General features: G+C 44.4%; 1 protein-coding gene and 1 long non-coding RNA gene across 2 annotated transcripts in view; both read left to right on the forward strand.

Annotated features, from left to right (window-relative positions):
• Positions 1-10386, forward strand: part of LOC121003603 — a 42144-nt gene extending 31758 nt beyond the window's left edge. Inside the window, exons 2-3 of the long non-coding RNA XR_005779545.1 lie at positions 10094-10237; positions 10365-10386. This is a non-coding gene — a long non-coding RNA (uncharacterized LOC121003603). The remainder of the gene's footprint in view (positions 1-10093; positions 10238-10364) is intronic.
• LOC121003535 (gastrula zinc finger protein XlCGF26.1-like) overlaps positions 1-18849 on the forward strand; it is a 1829815-nt gene that overhangs the window by 1604171 nt on the left and 206795 nt on the right. The gene's annotated exons all lie outside the window — the stretch shown is intronic.

The following is an 18849-nucleotide window of genomic DNA, read 5'->3' on the forward strand; positions in this document are numbered from 1 at the left end:
TCCCCGCGGTCAGGGACCGCAGCGATCAGAAACTGCAAAAAGCGCAGCAAACCGCAGGTCTGAATTGACCTGCGGTTTGCTGCGATCGCCGACACGGGGGGGTCACATGACCCCCCCTGGCGTTGTCACAGGATGCCGGCTGAAGGATTTCAGCCGAAATCCCGTTCTGATTAACCCCTGGGGCGCCGGAATACTGATTTCAAGTTAGGACGTACCGGTACGCCCCGAGTCCTTAAGGACTCGGGAAATAGGGCGTACCGATACGCCCTGCGTCCTTAAGGAGTTAAGGGTCGCAGCACCAGCTCGATATAGAGGAGTATGGTGCTCTGTAAGTCAGATTGTAGCCCCAAACAGTCCTGATTAAGGTTAATTTCCCAAACTGTACTCACTCAGACCTTCTGGACTGACTCTCAGGATCCAGTGAAGCTGGAATTGTATTTTTCCCTTCTCCAAGATGGCTGCTGCTTACACTTCCTGTAGGGGTACAGTCAGTTTCTTTGTACTCCTGGGAACTTGCACTCAACACTTTAGTTCCTCCTGCTGCAAGGATGGTTTCTCTGTTGAGGTGGGCTGTTTGTTTCCTGTCCCTCAGTATGTGAAGAACAAATCCAAGATGGCTGATTAACCCCTAGTTTGCCACAGTGCTGCAACTGATGGAGATTCACACTTTCCAGAAGCAAATAAATGCAATAAAGTCACTTTTATGGGATTTTACAAATACTGTGGGCTTCAGTAATGGTCCTAGAGCCAGGGGCATTGTTAGGATCTCAAAAGATCCGGGGCCCAAGCCCCAATGCATATGTCCCAATTGTCTAAGTCGACCAAACAAACCCCCTCCCCGCAAACACTAGCACTGAAGACTTTTTCCTGTACTTGCTATACAGCAGCATATACCTCTCACATCCAGTGCCTCCCAGGAGACGTCTCCTCTGATGTAGATCTTTTCCGTCATCATCTTCTGCATTTGGTCCAGACAACGTCTTTCAGCCGTGCCTTGTCTCTGCAGAGTGCGACACACAGACATCTTAGGTTCCTCACTTTTCCATCATCATCCCCCAACCTGGAGTCCCCACAGTGTTATCCTACTGCTCGCTGTGCTCCCCAATACCCCCAAATACTATCCTGAAAAAATAATAGTGCCCCATAGTAATAGTGCTCCTCAAAGTCCCACCAATAGTAATTCCCTTCTAGAGTGCCCTCATTAGTAATACTGCCCCCCTACAGTGCCCCAACAGTAATAATGCTCCCCAAGAGTGCCCCCATTAGTAGAAGAGCCCTCCATTATTAATAATGCCTTTACAGAGCCCCCAATAGAAATAAGCCCCACCTATTGTTCCCCCAGTACAGACCCATCATTAGTAATCAGGCCCCCACAGTGCTCTTAGTAGAAATAAGGCAGATCTATAAGTCTCTCTCTCTCTCCTATAGAGCCCCCAGTAATAATAACCCCCACTCTTATAATGCTCACCCTGAAGTGCCCCCAGTATTTATAATCCCCCCTGTAGCCATATTCCTCAATTTAGTGTCCTCAGAAATTATTATTCCTCAGCCCCTCCTCCATACAGTCTCGTGTGAATAACATTATTTCCCTCCCTCCGCCGTAGAGTCCCATGTAAATACCATCACACCATCTTTTCAGCCCTCTTCAATTTACAGTCCCACGTATATAACATCACCCCCTCGCCAGTCACCTTCAATAAACAGTCCCATGTAAATAACATCACTCCCTCCCCCAGACACCTTCAATATACAGTCCCATGAATTTAACATTACCCCCTCCCCAGCCACCTCCAACATGCAGTCCCATGTAAAGAACATCACCCCCTCAACATTGAGTCCCATGTAAAAAACATCCCTCCCTCCCACAGCCGCCTTCAACGTATAGTCCCATGTAAATAACATCACCCTGCCCCAGCCACCTCCAACATGCAGTCCCATGTAAAGAACATCACCCCCTCAACATATAGTCCTATGTAAATAACATCACCCTGCCCCAGCCACCTCCAACATGCAGTCCCATGTAAATAACATCACCCCCTCAATATTCAGTCCCATGTAAATAACATAACTCCCTTCAGCCCTAACATACAGTCCCCGTTAAATAACTAAAACTCCCAACATTGCTCTGCCTCTCAAACTGAGTAATCTACCCCTTCAATTACCTCTCCTCATTTAGCAGACCTCACCTCAGCTTCTTCCCAGGACTTCTCTTCCCTGCTGAGTCGTCCTCTCCTACACTGGTCACATAATGTTGACATCACCGCAGGTCACCTTTTCAGCTACTGCATTTTGAACTGATCACATGGACTGTGATGTCATCACAGGTCCTTCAGCTCTTGCAGGGCATTAGATTTAGGCTACTTTCACACCTGCGTTCGGTGCGGATCCGTCTGGTATCTGCACAGACGGATCTGCACTGATAATGCAAACACTTGTATCCGCTCAGAACGGATCCGTTTGCATTTTTTATTTATTTTTTGTTCATGATAATGCAAACGGATCCGTTTTGACTTGCACTGCAAGTCAATGGGAGGCGGATCCATTTTCAATTGCACCATATTGTGTCAGTGAAAACAGATCCGCCCCCAATGACTTACATTGTAAGTCAGGACGGATCCGTTTGGCTCTGCATCGTCAGGCGGATATCAAAACGCTGCAAGCAGCGATTTGGTGTCCGCCTCCAGAGCGGAATGGAGGCTGAACGGAGGCAAACTGATGCATTCTGAACGGATCCTTATCCATTCAGAATGCATTGGGGCTAAACTGATCCGTTTTGGGCCGCTTGTGAGAGCCCTGAAACTGATCTCACAAGCGGACCCAGAAACGCCAGTGTGAAAGTAGCCTTAATTGTATTGCTGTCTGTAAAGCCACGCCCCATCGCAGGCAGGAAAAACGGGGGGAGGAGAGCAAAGAAGTTTCTGAGGGGAAGGTGAGCTGGGGGCAGCCAGGGCGCTTCTCTTCCCCCTCAGTCAGCCACAGGGAGCCATTTCTGCAGGCTCTAGTGACTGACTGGGGGTGAGAGAAGCTTCAGTCAGTTACACAAGCACCCTTGGGTGCAAATAGCTGATAAGTTTGCACAATATGGAATTCTCTTAAAAGGTTTCTGTCACTAGAGATGGCCTTGTGGTTCGCCCAACGGTCGTTTCGCGGCAAACTTTGCGATTCGCCGAACATGCGAACTTATGGTGCTATTCGCGCCCACTATATTCTTTTACATTGTGAAGAATTTTGACCCATGACACATCCATCAGGTAGTACAGGACAGCCAATTAAGACGTTTCAGCACATGGACATAACCCCTACCTTATAAATAGACCCGATCTGGCCGCCATTTTACATTCAGTATTTTGCCAGTGTAGGGAGAGGTTGCTGTGTGGAACAGGGACAGTCTGTTAGGGACACCAAACGCTAGCTAATAGGGCCACAAAAGTCGTTTTAAGGACTGGTATAGGTGTGATATACAGAGGGGTGTGATATACCTAAAATATACTTTCTAACTTAGAAAGTATATTATAGTGCATTTGTATTGTGCAGTAGTTGTGTGCGGTTCTGCTGTGATACTGCAGATAGATAGAGGGACAAGCGTTATTGGAACAAATAATTTCTACAGGTGTGATATACCAGTTGCCCCCCAAAAAAACTGATTGAAGCGGGGTGTTATATACCAATAATATACTTTCTATATAGTGCATTTAGGTAGTGCAGCATTTGTTTGCGGGTTTGCTGCTGTAAAATTGATATCCAATGACCGTGTAATCTACCTCCAGCCACATACTTACTTGTTCTTTTCTGTACGGTAAATGCCTAATCGTTGGGGCCTCAGAGGAATTCAACACCAGTGACGACCACGTGTTATCGAATTTCAACTATTATCATTTGGGGGGTTTTCAAGAGGGGGGGATTTCGTTAGCCATGTTTTTAATCCAATTTTATATTTTTAGTTCTTTTAAACATGTGTATTTGACCTGTATTTGTAATGACCTGCAGTAAAATTGATATCCATTGACCATGTAATATACCTCCGGGCACATAATCATTTGATCTTTTCTTTCTGGTGAATGCCTAATGTTTGGGGCCTGTAGTCCAGTGGCCTACAGTAAAATTTAAAATTTTTATCCATTGACCGCATAATGTACCTCGAGCCACATAATCAGAATTTCTTTAATGTCAGGTTAATGCCTAATTTTTAGGGCCCATACTCCCGTGGCCTAAAATAAAAATTTTCTAGGCTCCAACAGGGCACATTTCAGAGACTTTCCCTTTAAGACGCATGAAAATGTCCCCTGATTAACATACATATTTGTTGTTGGAATTTTTGTCATTGATCCCCCTCTAGTATGTCACTGTCCATGTTGTGGGACTATTTGTACACTTCTACTAAGTATTTGGTGGCTGCAAATATGAGCTGAAGGTTTTTCATGTTCGCCTGCCATTAAAGTGAAAGGGGCCTGCTGCGAACTTGCGGTTCGCGAACATATGATCGCGTTCGCGAACCGTCCCGGCTGATGTTTGTCCATCACTATCTGTCACCATATTTAACCCTATTTGTGGCAAAACCAACCTCGCCACTGGGTTTTGGAGGGGCCTGGCTACTAGCCTCTTCGCCCCAGGATTATGGGCCCTCTCATCAGCCAGGCCTCATTTGTTCACAAAGGACCTGGACTAACTTGAACTCCTGGTCTAATTCGAGCCATTTTGGGATGTTAAATGTCTGTGTATTGAAAAGGGTGGGACATTGTATACGTTGAGTAGGGAGGTCTGTTCCATTGTCTCTCTGTGTGTATTGGCGATGTCCTTTGTCCTGAGAGATAATTGAATTACTTATCGGTTGTCTCCAGGACAGAGGATATTGTGTATTCGCCTGCCTGTGATGATTGCATCAACCCAGTGTGAGGTAATTCTATCACGGGCAGAGGGGAGGATTTTGTGTGGGAGTTTCTGAGTGTATTGTACGTGGTTATTGGCTGTTTTTACAAAACCCTGTGGGTGGTAACCTTGTTGGAAGATGTGTATAAAATGCTTGTGTGTTAAAATAAAGTGGTTGCTTTTATACCTTCATGAAGTTTTGGCTCATGTTTGGGGAATGCGATAACTACACTCTTGGGGATTGCTATATCACAATACTCCCCTGAGTATAAGCTCTTGTAAGAGCTTGTTCATGGGTCCTGCTCTCTGGATGTAGGAGAGGTTTACCCACTGGAAGCTGAAGCCCGGTCTTGGGTCCAGCATGGGTGGAGGACGGTGAGACCCCAACCAAGCTGCGGTGGTTCGTGGGGTCTGCAGTGCGTACGGTGTCAATTGGAGTGCTTGGAGTCCTCGGAAAACACTAGGAGCACTATCGACGGAGGTACCCGGTCGGGGTGCTAGGCGTTCTGTTACACTATTAAACTAGCTGACATTAGCGATGTGCTAATGTCAGCAGACCCTAACTCTCCTAATCTTATGCTTCTGGATGCCCCCATTACTGCACAATTTTAACTCTCTTGCATGCGCAGTCCCAGCACATAGGGCCGGGCGGAGAAGAAGAGCACTGCCTGGCCCTGTCAATCAAGGACGTCAGTGCGTGACTTGAGGTGGGTAAACGGGGCCTCTAGGAGCAGGGGCAACACCCCCCCTGCTCCTAGAGACTAATTATCATATTACAAAAGTTTAAATTGTGCAGTAATGGGGGCATCCAGAAGCATAAGATTAGGAAAGTTAGGGTCTGCTGACATTAGCACATCGCTAATATCAGCCAGTTTAATAGGGTTAAATATGGTGACCGAAACCCTTTAACAAATTCCTCGAACTTTAATGAAGCTGATCCAAAGGTCATTAATGTGCGCAAAAGTCATTTACAGCAAGGCAGCTTCTGCAAAGGTTCAGGTTAGTTCCCAAAAGTTGCATAAGGGGTAGTTTTCAATAACAATCAATCCCTTGTTTCTCCAGGCTGGAGAGATGTGCTATCTCTGCTGTACTGTATAGTCATATACTTCTGTATCCTCTCTAGGAATACTATCTCCTGACAGGTGGCCTTTCTGTCTTTGGTTATGGTGGGCAGCCAGTAGCTTAGAATCTCTCCACCAGATGCAGAGGAGGCTAAAGCCTGATAAACGACAACTACCTTCCTTTGCCAATATTCTCACTTCCTCTCTGGGTTGCCTGGAACTTCTGTAATCTTTCCCTTCTATGGGCTGGTACATGGAACTAATTCTGGAGTTTAGATAACTCTCCAAAATGGCTGCTGAGGTGCAGCTTTTCCTCAGACATCACACTCTCCTCCTTCTTCTCTTCTCTCAGAGAGCAGGGCGGAGTCAGCCCTGGGAGGTTTGTTAGAACCTCCTCCTCCCTATGCAACTTTATGGGAACTCGGGCAAAAGGACATTTTACATGAAACACAATCACCATATTAAGCAGTGTGTTTTAGGACACTGCATTATCACCAGTAATGAAAAAAAGTTGCAGTGAACAAAGGTAAAATCAGGTGGGCGGCATTAAAATACAAATGACGGGCAGAAAATGGGCAGAATAGTGTGATAATCCGGGCACTGATCTCACTCTGGTCACATACAGAGGGAAGGGCCCGTACCATATGCAGGTGAATTCAGCCCAAACAGGTTTTGGGCACAAGAACTGGCAGCAAAGTGGACAGACGGACACTGTCACTGATTTCAATAAGTAACTGGGGTTTTTAAAGGGTTAAATGAATATATGCCAGGCTGAACTGAAATGTATAAGATGTCGGGTATCACCCTCTGTGTATTGGCAATGTGAGATCAGTGGCCAAATTCATTTAACTCCTTGGATGTCACTGTTATAAGGGAAACTGTGGATGCCACTTTTATGGAGGTACTGTAGATGTCACTGTATACTGTTGAGGGGACCTGACAATAAAATCTTTTCATCTTCCTTCTGAGTGGGCCCCTTGTGAGTTTGGGCCCCAAAGCAGAAGCTTACCTTATATCTATGTCCCTGGGACAGAGAAACCCTTTAAACCCTTCGCTTCCAGCGCCATACATGTACAGCGCTGCAGCGATGGGCAAACATGACACCCGTTCGAGCGTGCAGCGGGCCGGTCAAGGTCATTAAAGCCTTTCAATGCCATGATCAAGTGAGATCACAGCAGTTAAAGGGTGAAAAACCCCCGGAAGGTTGTGCTTCTGGGCTTCTTACCGGCATCCTCTGCGGCCAATGAGGATGCCGGTAATTGGTTTCAATGTGCTGGGTCTTGTTGAAGAGACCCAGGGTATTAAAGCTGCAATTCTTATTTGGCCAGCAGTTGGCAGGTCAACATAATAAGTGAGCAATTCAGAACAATTAATGGATCTAAAAATTCCATGATTGTTCAGAATAAAAAAAAAAAATTGATTTTGTAGGCTCAAATCTGAGCTTCAAAATCATGTAAAAAAGTTTAAAAAAAAGTTATATATATAAAAAATATAACATTTTTAATCACCCCCTTTCCGTAGAATAAAAAATACATTAAAAAAATGTGATCAAAAAGTCACACAATTCAAAATGGTATCAATAAAAACTTATGGGGGGGGGTCAGAATTTTTCTCTCTCTAAGTTTACATTTATTTTTACACTTCTTAGACGTAAAAACCTATACATATGTGGTATCGTTGTAATTGTGCTGACCCAGAGATTGAAGGGCATAGGTCAGTTTTTCCACAAATCGGAACAAAACGCATAAAACAGATGCGTAATTGTGTTTTTTGTTTTTTTACAATTCCAACCCATTTGGAATTGTTATTCTGCTTACCAGTACATTGTATGCCATATTAAATGATGGCATTAGAAAGTACATAGTGTCCCACAAAAAAAAAATCCCCATACAGCTATGTGAACGGAAAATAAAAAAGTTATGGCTCAGGGAAGATGGGGAAGAAATAATGCAAAATGCAAAAATAAAAAAACCTCTGGTATCCTAAGGGTTAAGGACCGCTGTATTTCGTCATGCAGCTTGTTAAAAAAAAATCTATTAAACTGCAACATCAGTGTGGGTGTGAGTAGAGATGAGCGAATTTCTAAAAAATTTGATTCGGCGTTTCACCCAAAAATTTGAGTCGATCCAAATTTATTTGTGACGAATCGTGTTGAAAAACAGCTATTCCTGGCTGCTGATAGCCTGTATTGTGGTGTAGAACACGGTGCATTGCAGGAAAATGCATAGGGAGTCAGTATGACACGCAGATGACAGGTGTCGCTCTTAGAATCACTGCACACTTTACTTATTTGGTCAGTTACGGGCCCAAACCTGACCAAATAACAAAAGTGTGAACTCAGCCTTACAGGTCAATTTTAGCACCAGGTATGAAGAACCGTGCAGCGGCCCAAGATCCTACTATAGAGTGAAAGAGCGCACTTCTTTTACACCGTATGCTGATTCCACATAGATTTCTGCAGAACCTGTTCTGTTACATGCTGAAACAAGTAGTGCCCCCATGACAGAGTGGTGAGTGTGGGAATTGCATGAGAAATCGCAACACAGTGGCCCAGTCACCGAGCGGTGAGGGTTAGAATCGCATGAGTCTTCAACACAGTGGCCCAGTCACAGAATGGGCCATGCTAATCGTCCTCCGGCGGTCCACACCGACAAGTATGGCATTTTCCACCCACCGAGCTGACTGCCTGCTACCACTGCCTCTGTGAACCCGTGCACCGCTACTTCTTTCTGGACAGGTAGGCTCTTGCATAGCCGGTGGTCTACCCTGGGCACGTTTGGCTACAGATCTACACTGCTTCCACCCTGCTGACTCACAGCCACACTACCACCCTGCTGGCTCAGCCGCTGCCTCACACGCAAGCTGCCACCCTCTTCTGCTGATGATGACAAGCCCCCTCTTCACCCATCTCCCTGTGCGATTGGCCACATCATTGTCTGCCACTGTCTGCACGTCACTGATGTCACCCTCACCAGTCTCAGGGCCACGTGTCTGATCGCTTGCAACACCTGCTCCCAGACGACTATCATCCTCATCGTCCATGACACCGCACTTTCACCCCAATAACAGATGCTAGGATTACTGCAATTACTGTTTAAAACAATCTAAAATCTGTAGTAATAGATCACTTTTAGTAACTCCAATTAGTGCAGCAAGGTGTAATAGAATAGTCCCTATTACCCAGGCTTTACACTCTCCTATTGGTCCCTGCTCTCTCCCTACAGTGTGGATAATGCCTCCCTATCCTTTCCCTACACTATCAATAATCTTTCCCTGAACTGATCAAATATTTTTTGGGGGGAATAAAGTCTTTCCTGATCACTGTCCCTAGCGCCTGTAATGTCTCTCCCTGCACTAAGTTCACTGTAAAATAGCAGAGACCGGGCATGAGGAGGCCTTTTATAGGGCTGTGACATCACAGGGCTCGCTATCTGCTGATTGGCTGTCTGCATGGCATTGTGGGTGCTCCCTCGTTCCCGGGCTTCTTACTTTCACTTTGTAACATGTGCAGCAGACATTTTAGAAAAAATGTGATTGGTTACCACAAAGTGCTAGGAAATTTGACTTCGGGACAAATTAAATTTTTCCTGAAATTTGGATCGAATTCCACTTCGTCAACTTCGATTCGCTGATCTCTAGTCATGAGGAGCTGTCAAAAACAAAATCTACCAACCCATTGTCTGTCTAGATAGTAATAATAATCTAATATTATTTATGTATCGTCAACATATTCCACCATGTTTTACAATTACCCGGATAACATAGGACCTGTAGAATCCTCCACTGATCCAGCACTGAGGCTTCTGTGGTCTCCTTCAGTCTGTTTACATCACTGCAGCGACAACATTGGTCGGAGCTCTGATGGCAGTATGTATATTACCTGACCATTGATGTCTATAGTGGTCACGTGCTGTTCATACTGGCATCACTAATGACATATTTTATTCGCTGTAGGAAGGTGTGACCTAACCATTAAATTTCTTTGACCTCACACATGGAACGGCCTTGACTAAGCTATTCAATTCATGTTCCAATTTATTCAAAAAGAGAGAACATAACATTTGCACATTATTATCTCCTTAATGTCTCCTCCTGTTATCTCCAGTTATTGTAATTTACATCAGATTCTTTATGATTTTACATTGTCTCATCTTCATTCCATTCAGGTTCCTACAATATAGGATCCGCTCAGTAGATATCTTCTATATAAGATACTTCTACGGATTTACCCGACAAGAATGGACAGGGACAAGATGGCGGAGATGATAATAAATCTCACCCTAGAGATCCTCTTCAGGCTTACTGGAGAGGTGAGAGATGCTGATGATGTCACATTACTTCTTCTTATCTATGTGACTAACAGATGGACATGACTGGAGAGGTGAGGGACTCTGGAGATGTATGGAGTAATATTTATTAGTGTCTCTCCATAACCAGGACTACACAGTAGTGAAGAAGACCTCTAGTGAGCGCTGTCAGGACCCTGTGTCAGAAGGATGGGGAAGAACCCTGAGCCCAATCACGGGGCCTCCACCTCACCCCCTGATACATGAGGAAATCAATAGAGAGAAGATCCTAGAACTCACCAACAAGATGACTGAGCTGCTGACTGGAGAGGTGACACTGCTGGGAATGCTGGGACATTATACAGGAACGCTTTGAAGCGATCTGGGTGATGACTATCATTGTGTTGTCAGGTTCCTATAAGGTCTCAGGATGTCACCGTCTATTTCTCCATGGAGGAGTGGGAGTATTTAGAAGGACACAAAGATCTGTACAAGGACGTCATGATGGAGGATCACCGGCCCCTCACATACCAAGGTAATAGACATGACTAAATACACATGTCCTCTCATTATCTGTATGTAAGGAATAAATTCAGTCACTGGATGTGTTTCCTACAGTTAAGGAAGAGATAAGAACACCGGAGAGATGTCCCAGTCCTCTTCTTCCACAGGATGATCAGGTAGATGGAGATAAAGTCCCATAAAATGTTTCCTATAACCTGTAGAAGGCTTTGTAGATCTTGTGTCCAATGTTGTTTTATCCACCATTATTATGTTTTATGTTACATAATGAGTAAGGCGGAGATGGAAGGATTACAACTGATCATAGCTTTCTGGTTCTTCTCACAATTTTCTGCCTATGGAGACTTTTAAGTTGACCTTCTCTGTGAACTGCTGCAGACCTTTTGTAGTTGCACAAGGGTTGGACTACAACTTTTGGAGCAGCACCATGTGATACTAAAACTTGTCAACCATAATTGACTTGTGCCCAAATTTTCAGCTTTTGCCTGTCTTACAATGCATCTATAGATTTCTAAGAGGTTTCTCATATCCTATATCCCTGCCTGGGAATTTTAAACAGAGTAGCAACATTCACTGAGAAATAAGTTATGTTGTGGATAATCAGTTCTCACCTCTCCTGTGTTCTCCCCTGTCCTTATACTATAAACTGTGATATGCAGGATACCCACAGCCCTGGGGCGGCTAGTAAGGGCAACACGTGTGCAAACAATGTAATATTATATATACACACAATTTAATGTTAGGGATGGAATATAAGGGCTACTCTCCCTGCATTGCAAACTTCTGGTTGGAATAACAAAGCAATCGGATTGGATTCATACAGGAGACCTGCAGATATTTGGGTCAGATAAGTCCTGTTCTATGGTCACTTCTGTCATCATTCTAATTACTGATCTTTTCTGGTCAGATAAAACCTTCCACACGACTTCTCCAACCGTCTGATGACTTCTACAATATTTCTTTCACAGCTTATGAATCCGGGTGAAGATCTGAACAATATTAATCCTACAGAGACATATGTGAGGGGTGATGAGCAGAGCATAGAGGACCTTCCTACAGATAACCGCCCAGGTGAGTAGTGACCACTAAGTAAAGCAAAGAAGACTCACAGATTCTACTCCGTCACTGGATACTGCAATTTATGTTAAATTTTTAGGTTCTGTCTTTCGTTTTCTCAGCGTTATATTCACAGATTCAGTTAAAACTAAAATTAAATATGAATGAAAATGTGATAGCGTTATAGGTGATCGGTCATATGGGCGCAGCTCAGTCTGATTCAGTTGAATGGGTCTGAGCTGCAATGCCAAGTACATCCACTATCTAATAGACGGCGCTGTGCATGGTAAGCTGTGAGGAGGCCACGGCGTGCACTCTAGCTCCTGCGAGCATTGAGGCTTCCTCAGACAGCTGACTGGTGGGTTGCAGGGACTCGTAGCCCTGCAAATCTCATATTGATGACCTATCTTGGAGAAGCCCTTTAATGAATTGCAAATGATAAAAATAGTGGAAAGAATGTATTTAAAACAACTTTCGTCAACCTGGCTTCTATGTCCCTCCCACATGCCACAGACTGAAACTAGGTGCTTGACAATTTCATCATCTGCAGATCTTCTCCACTCCTGCTACTTCCTCTGTTATGATAATTAGAGATTAGCGAATCGAATCCCACGAAGTGGAGTTCGATCCGAATTTCAGGATCAATTCTATTCCTAGAAGCCGAATTTCCTCATGCTTCGTGTCAGCGAATCGATTTAACCTGAAATAGTATAAAAAATAAAAATAAAAAATAAAACTTACCTCCTCCATCTTGCTTGAAGATCTCGGCCAAAATCTCATGCGGCACGAGATTACATCATCACGCTGGCCGGTGTGATGACATCATACGTCACCACGCCAGCCGGCGTGATAAGGTAATCTCGCCCCGCACAGGATTTCAGCCGAGATCTTTAAGCAAGATGGCGACGGCCGGACCGTTGCGAGCAAATGAAGGCAGTACGTTTAATAAAAAAAAAAATTTATTGTTCATTTTAGGGTCCATTCATACGTCCATAGAATGGGTCCCGATCCGTTCCGCAACGTTGCGGAACGAGTCCGGACCCATTAATTCTCTATGGGGCAGGAAGAGATGCATCCGTATTTCCGGAGCGTGGCCCCAATCTTCCGGTCCGCGGCTCCCGAAAAAATAGAACATGTTCTATGGGGATGTCGGCTGGGTGTATTGTGTATCTGCAATTTACAGATCCGCAATACACTACGGACATGTGAATGGACCCTTACAATCAGATGCCGCCATCATGTATGAACGTGGCATCTGAAGGGTACAATGACGGGGGCGGAGCTATCACAGCTCTCTGTCATTGCACCCGCTACTTTAAAAAAATGCACTTTGTGACAAAGTAATTCATCACAAAGCAAATTTATTTGTGAATCGAACTTTGTCATCGCCAATGATAATCTCACGGCTTGTCATTCCCAGCATTACACTCATCAAAATTGAAATTCCATGTCCCTTCTGCACTCTCTGGATATCAACAAGTTGTTTTTATAAAAATCATGTCACATTTTGCCTCCAACCTCGAATCCACAGCAGATTATAAACCTTGAGCAAATTCTGGATTGCAAGTAGGTCCATATAAAAACAATCATTTAGCTCAATGATTAGAAAGGATATGGTCCTGAGGAATCATCCTGGCATGTACTGCCTGGTGATGGAGATAAATTACTACAGACTACTGTAATGTATTCTCATCCTGACCACACTCCTGCCTTGTCTTTTGAATTGTATACCAAGAACCTATTTCCCTTCTGTCTGTGATTCTTGGCCACGTTTCTGAACATGCTCTTGTCCTTCTGACCAGTTGCATTTTGACCGATCTCCTAGTGACGACACTTGGCTCCATTCCTTACTATAATACTACTGCATCAGTGCTACTGTCCCCAATCTGTGACTGCAGATCAAAACCTGAGGATCTTCCATCAGAAATGTCCTTACCCCAGACCCAAACATCAGAGACATTACTACGACTAGAACACAGTTCACACTGAGGTCTCGATCATCCGTGATGCGGGGAGCACATGCCTGGCGCCCGCATATTGAGACCCGCTGTTTGCGGGCCGCAATACGGCCACGGCCGGGCAACAGCCTTGTGCATGAGGCCTTAGGCTGACAGTCCATGTCCGCCACTGTCCTGCTCTGCTTTGTGGGTGTTGCCCCAATTTCCTTATGTGTATTGGGACTAGTGCTCAGTGAACTTCCTTGCAGCACTGATGGAGTTAACCCTTCCCCTTTGCTCCCTGTCCAGCTGCTGACTAAGGTGCTGATCAACCTCCCTGTTTATGTGGCTGATCCATGGCCTGCGACTGAGCAATCCTGTCTCAGCGTCTTCTTCTGGTCGCTCATGCAGTCTGGTGTGAGGCTCTTCTAAGCGCTGATCCCTAAATAAACCTGATCTGGCCGCCATTTTACATTCAGTGTTTCGCCAGTGTAGGGAGAGGTTGCTGTGTGGAACAGGGACAGTCTGTTAGAGACACCAATCGCTAGCTAATAGGGCCAGAAAAGTCTTTTTAAGGACTGGTATAGGTGTGCTATCGATAGGTGTGATACACAGAGGGGTGCGATATACTTATAATATACTTTTACAATGAGTCAAAAACACATAGATCTATATAGTGATCACCTGGAAGTCAGGGGCTTACTAGGGCCATTTTTATATAGGGTAAGGTTCCGGACGGGGTCGCTCTTATCAGGGCGGGTGGTCTGTGGTTAGGCTATCAGGGCCAGAATAGCACCCCCTGTAGGGCAATATCAGGGACAGTTCTTTGCCCACCCTGTCCATCAATACCACATCATCATCCAGCCCAGGGATAGATGGTTTTTGCTTTCCCTCCTGGATTCATCGATGTGCACTGGAACCCCCTGGATTGTGGAAGGACATATGGTTTCTGATTTGGTGCCGCCGAGCACTTGTTATTGCCTTCCACATCTATGCTTTTTGCTTAACTGTAATAATTAAATTTATTTTCATTTTGATGGATATCTTTTCCTTTCACACGTCCGCAAAATGGGTCCACATCCGTTCCACAATTTTGCTGATTCCACAATTTTGCACGGTTTCTGCAAAAAAATGTGCAATTGCAGACAAGATTAGGCATTTTCTATTATAGTGACGGCGATGTGCAGTCCGCAAATTGCGGAATGCACATTGCCGGTGTCCGTGTTTTGCAGCTCCGCAAAACACTTACGGACGTGTGAATAGACCCTGATAGTAACATTATTAAAGTTTACATTATATATTCATGTATATTCTAATGGATTGCCTTCCTTGTACAATGTTATAATATACTTTCTATACATCTGGTAAGTCAGTGTCCATGTTGTGGGACTATTTGTGCATTTCTAGTAATTATTTCTTGGCTGCAAATATGAGCTGAAGGTTTTTCAGGTTCGCCTGCCATTAAAATGAATGGAACCCGCCGCGAACTTGCGGTTTGCGAACATTTGACCGCATTCGCGAACCGTCCCGGCAGATGTTTGTCCGTCACTAATAGCAGCACCTAGCATTCAAAAGGTCAGTCTGTCTGAGTTTTGGTGGTAAACAACATCTGGCTTTTTCCCTCCAAAAAGCTTTTCTTCAACCCTTTTGGTAGCTTCTCATTATTAGCTAGAAAGTCCCAAAAGTCTCTTTACTGTGCAAATTCTGTGGAAATGAGGAGGATATATGACAACATATAAAGTGCAGTTACAGTATTATGCAGTATAAATCAATGCAGGTAAACCCTTTAAAATGAAATTAACTACAGAGTTGATGAATTTGTATGGGGGAAATAGGGGTAACATGTCTACAAATGTCCAAAATTAAAAGTACCCTTGCTCCAGAGCACTATAAGGGTGTGTGCGACCCTGTCCAATACCTTCTTCAGATGTCAGACTGTTCAGGGACACACCTGCTGGTAACACACATCTGTACATTTCATGGAAGAAAGATACAGAGCATCCTACACTATATCATAGTAAATATGCGGATGTGCATGGCTACATTTATAAAGTCACAGAAAATAATGCACTATAGTAAAAGATGCAAACATAACATATGGACTAAACCCTCACTCTCTTGATAAAATCTGAGACTCTTAGCCAATACATTTTGATCAAAACACATCTGTGCCCACCTACCCAGCGCCAAGGTGGTCTCAGTTCAGGCGGGTCCTACCCTAAACCTGCCTATGCCCTTATGCATTTATGTTCAGGAGCGCAGAACCTGCACATATAGTGGGTTGCTCCTAGTTACCTCCTATGAGCATCAGCAACCGGAAGGAGCACACACCTATATGTACCACCTTAATCAGGGTCGCCTCTTAGAAAGATGGGGCAAAAGTGCACAGGAACGCTACTCCCAGTGTAGGAGCGTATTCACACCTGAAGGTGCCACTCCTTCAGGACAAATTAAACAAATCATGGAAAAAAAATACAGAGCATCCTACATTATATCATAGTAGATATGCGGATGTACATGGCTACATTCATAAAGTCACAGAAAATAATCCACTATAGTAATAGATGCACATAACAAAACAGATGTGTTTTGATCAAAATGTGTTGGCTAAGAGTCTTAGATTTTATCATCAGAGTAAGGCCTAGTTCACACGAACGTTTTTTTTGCGGGTGTACGGGCCGTTTTTTTGTGGTCCGTATACGGAACCATTCATTTCAATGGTTCCGCAAAAAAAACGGAATGTGTTCCGTAGGCATTCCGTTTCCGTATTTCCGTTTTTCCGTTCCGTTGAAAGATAGAGCTTGTCCTATATTTGTCCGTAAATCACGGGTCGTGGCTCCATTCAAGTCAATGGGTCCGCAAAAAAAACTGAACACATACGGAAATGCATCCGTATGTCTTCCGTTTCCGTTCCGTTTTTTGCTGAACCATCTATTGAAAATGTTATGCCCAGCCCAGTTTTTTCTATGTAATTACTGTATACTGTATATGCCATACGGAAAAACGGAACAGAAACGGAAACACAACGGAACACAAAAACGGAACAACGGATCCGTGAAAAACGGACCGCAAAAAACTATAAAAGCCATACGTTCGTGTGAACTTGGCCTAAGGGCTAAGTCCATATGTTATGTTTGCATCTATTACTATAGTGCATTATTTTCTGTGACTTTACCATCTGTACCTTTACTGCAAGCTTCATAAACTTCTAGTAGAAATAACAGAGGGATGGTACAACATAGAGCCATATGAATAGATTCTCCAGAATTGTTATTACATGGGGAATGCACGTAGTTACTACAACAGCCAAGTCTGGAGAGGTGACAGGTCCTCTTTAGAAATACAATGTCTGGTAAACAACAGAGTGGCAGCGGGCAAGTAATGGAAAATGAAAGACCTGTGCTGCATCATCCACAAGTGAGAATGTGGGCGGCTGTAGCTGTGTAAGCAGCACGGTCGTCAGTAGTAGTAGCAGGCCACAGATCTCCCTCTCTTCCAGTAGGTAGCAGAGTATTATTGAGGAGGATAACATTGTGTACTGGATGGCTCACGCATCATCTTGGTACCAGCAGGATGATGCTATTACCTCTGAGCCTTTGAACCAGCACATTTTTGTTGTTCCTCCTCCATGCAGCCCCAGTGAAGATTTTTCTTTGCACCATAACTGTCTTCACTGCCTCCTCCTAGTGGAACACCATCCTTTTTTCCCCTAAGAACCAAGAACACCCTGATTGCTATGGAAGACACTGAAGATAGTCTTCCTGTTGATGAGTTGTGTGAGAACAGTTAGAGTTTTGACTGTCATGAGGCATGAGGAGGTTCAGGAAGAAGCGTTGGAGCTAATGATTGAAATATATAACTTTGTTGGTGGCGGTAGTAGAGGCACTTGTACCCATGGTGGTGGCAGTAGGGGCACTGATAGCAGTGATGATAGTGCTACTCAGTGTGAATACAGAGGAGGGAATTGTGAGGGGAGGTAAGGAATCCATGATATAGTCTGAGAGAAGTAGCAGGGTGGAGAATGACTATGGTTATGATTGTGCTTTGGACAGAGCTCAAGTTGGATCAGGCTGATGAAGAGGACGTGACATCAGAAGAGAAGGGTGGTGGTGGTGGCAGCAATAAAGAGCAGAACCAATATATAGACAAAACATATAAAAAAATGTCAGAGCCAGATCTGCTTCTCTTGAGGTCAATCGGGAACAATGATATTGCTGATACTATTAGTGAAGGTTCAAAACATGTCAGACCCAGCTTGGCTGCTGGTAGCCCTGTGCAGATATCTCCCTTATGACTATTTTTATCCACAACGCCTATAGGCAAAACCGTTGGCATGTGCAAGATCTGCTTGATGAAAATAAGCAGTGGGCATTCAAACACAAATGTAGATGCCACGGCTCTGATGCAGAACATGAGGCATTATGAGATCCAGTGGAAAAATCGAAGTGGCCAGCAATCATTACAGTGTCCTTGTCATCAACATCATCAGTTGTCGCTGTCTGCTCCTTCATCAGTCATCCCTATTGGCCAGAAAACAACTATATGCACCCAGTAATCCACTTGTCTGGAAACCGAACTTCCACCTGGCCAATTGGATGTTGGTGCTGTTTCTGCCGTTCCACATAGTGGACTCCAATCCGCCTCATTGAAAGATTTCTCAAGAAAGAAAACCATCCCTGCTTTGTACTCCACTCACTCAAAGTGTAACAAGAACAATATTAAGGTATGGACATGCGCCTTTTTTAGAAGAAACCAGGCAGTACACACCCAGCTGCACAAAAACTAGGGTGACACAGACTTGATAAAGGGGCCGTAGAGACCCCGAAACACGTTGTCTCAAAATAAACTTTATTGCGTCCTGTACCGGGTCGTGGTAATGCGCCTTATGATCGTCTACCAGCTTGATCACTCCACAGTGACAAGCTAAGATACGTTTTCCAAAATATACCCGAGTGGTGACTTGGCCTTCGTCCCAAGGGGCTTCTTGACGCATCTGGCAGCACCGACCTGCACCTTTTATACTTCACAGCTCACTTGCAATACGGTTGCACTTAACTTCGGTGCAACCATAACAGGTGAGTCTATTGCATCCACCAGCTCTTTGAAAGAAGCTGTTGTACC

The sequence above is a fragment of the Bufo bufo genome, chromosome 6, assembly GCF_905171765.1.
Source record: "Bufo bufo chromosome 6, aBufBuf1.1, whole genome shotgun sequence".
Taxonomy (NCBI): Eukaryota; Metazoa; Chordata; class Amphibia; order Anura; family Bufonidae; genus Bufo; species Bufo bufo.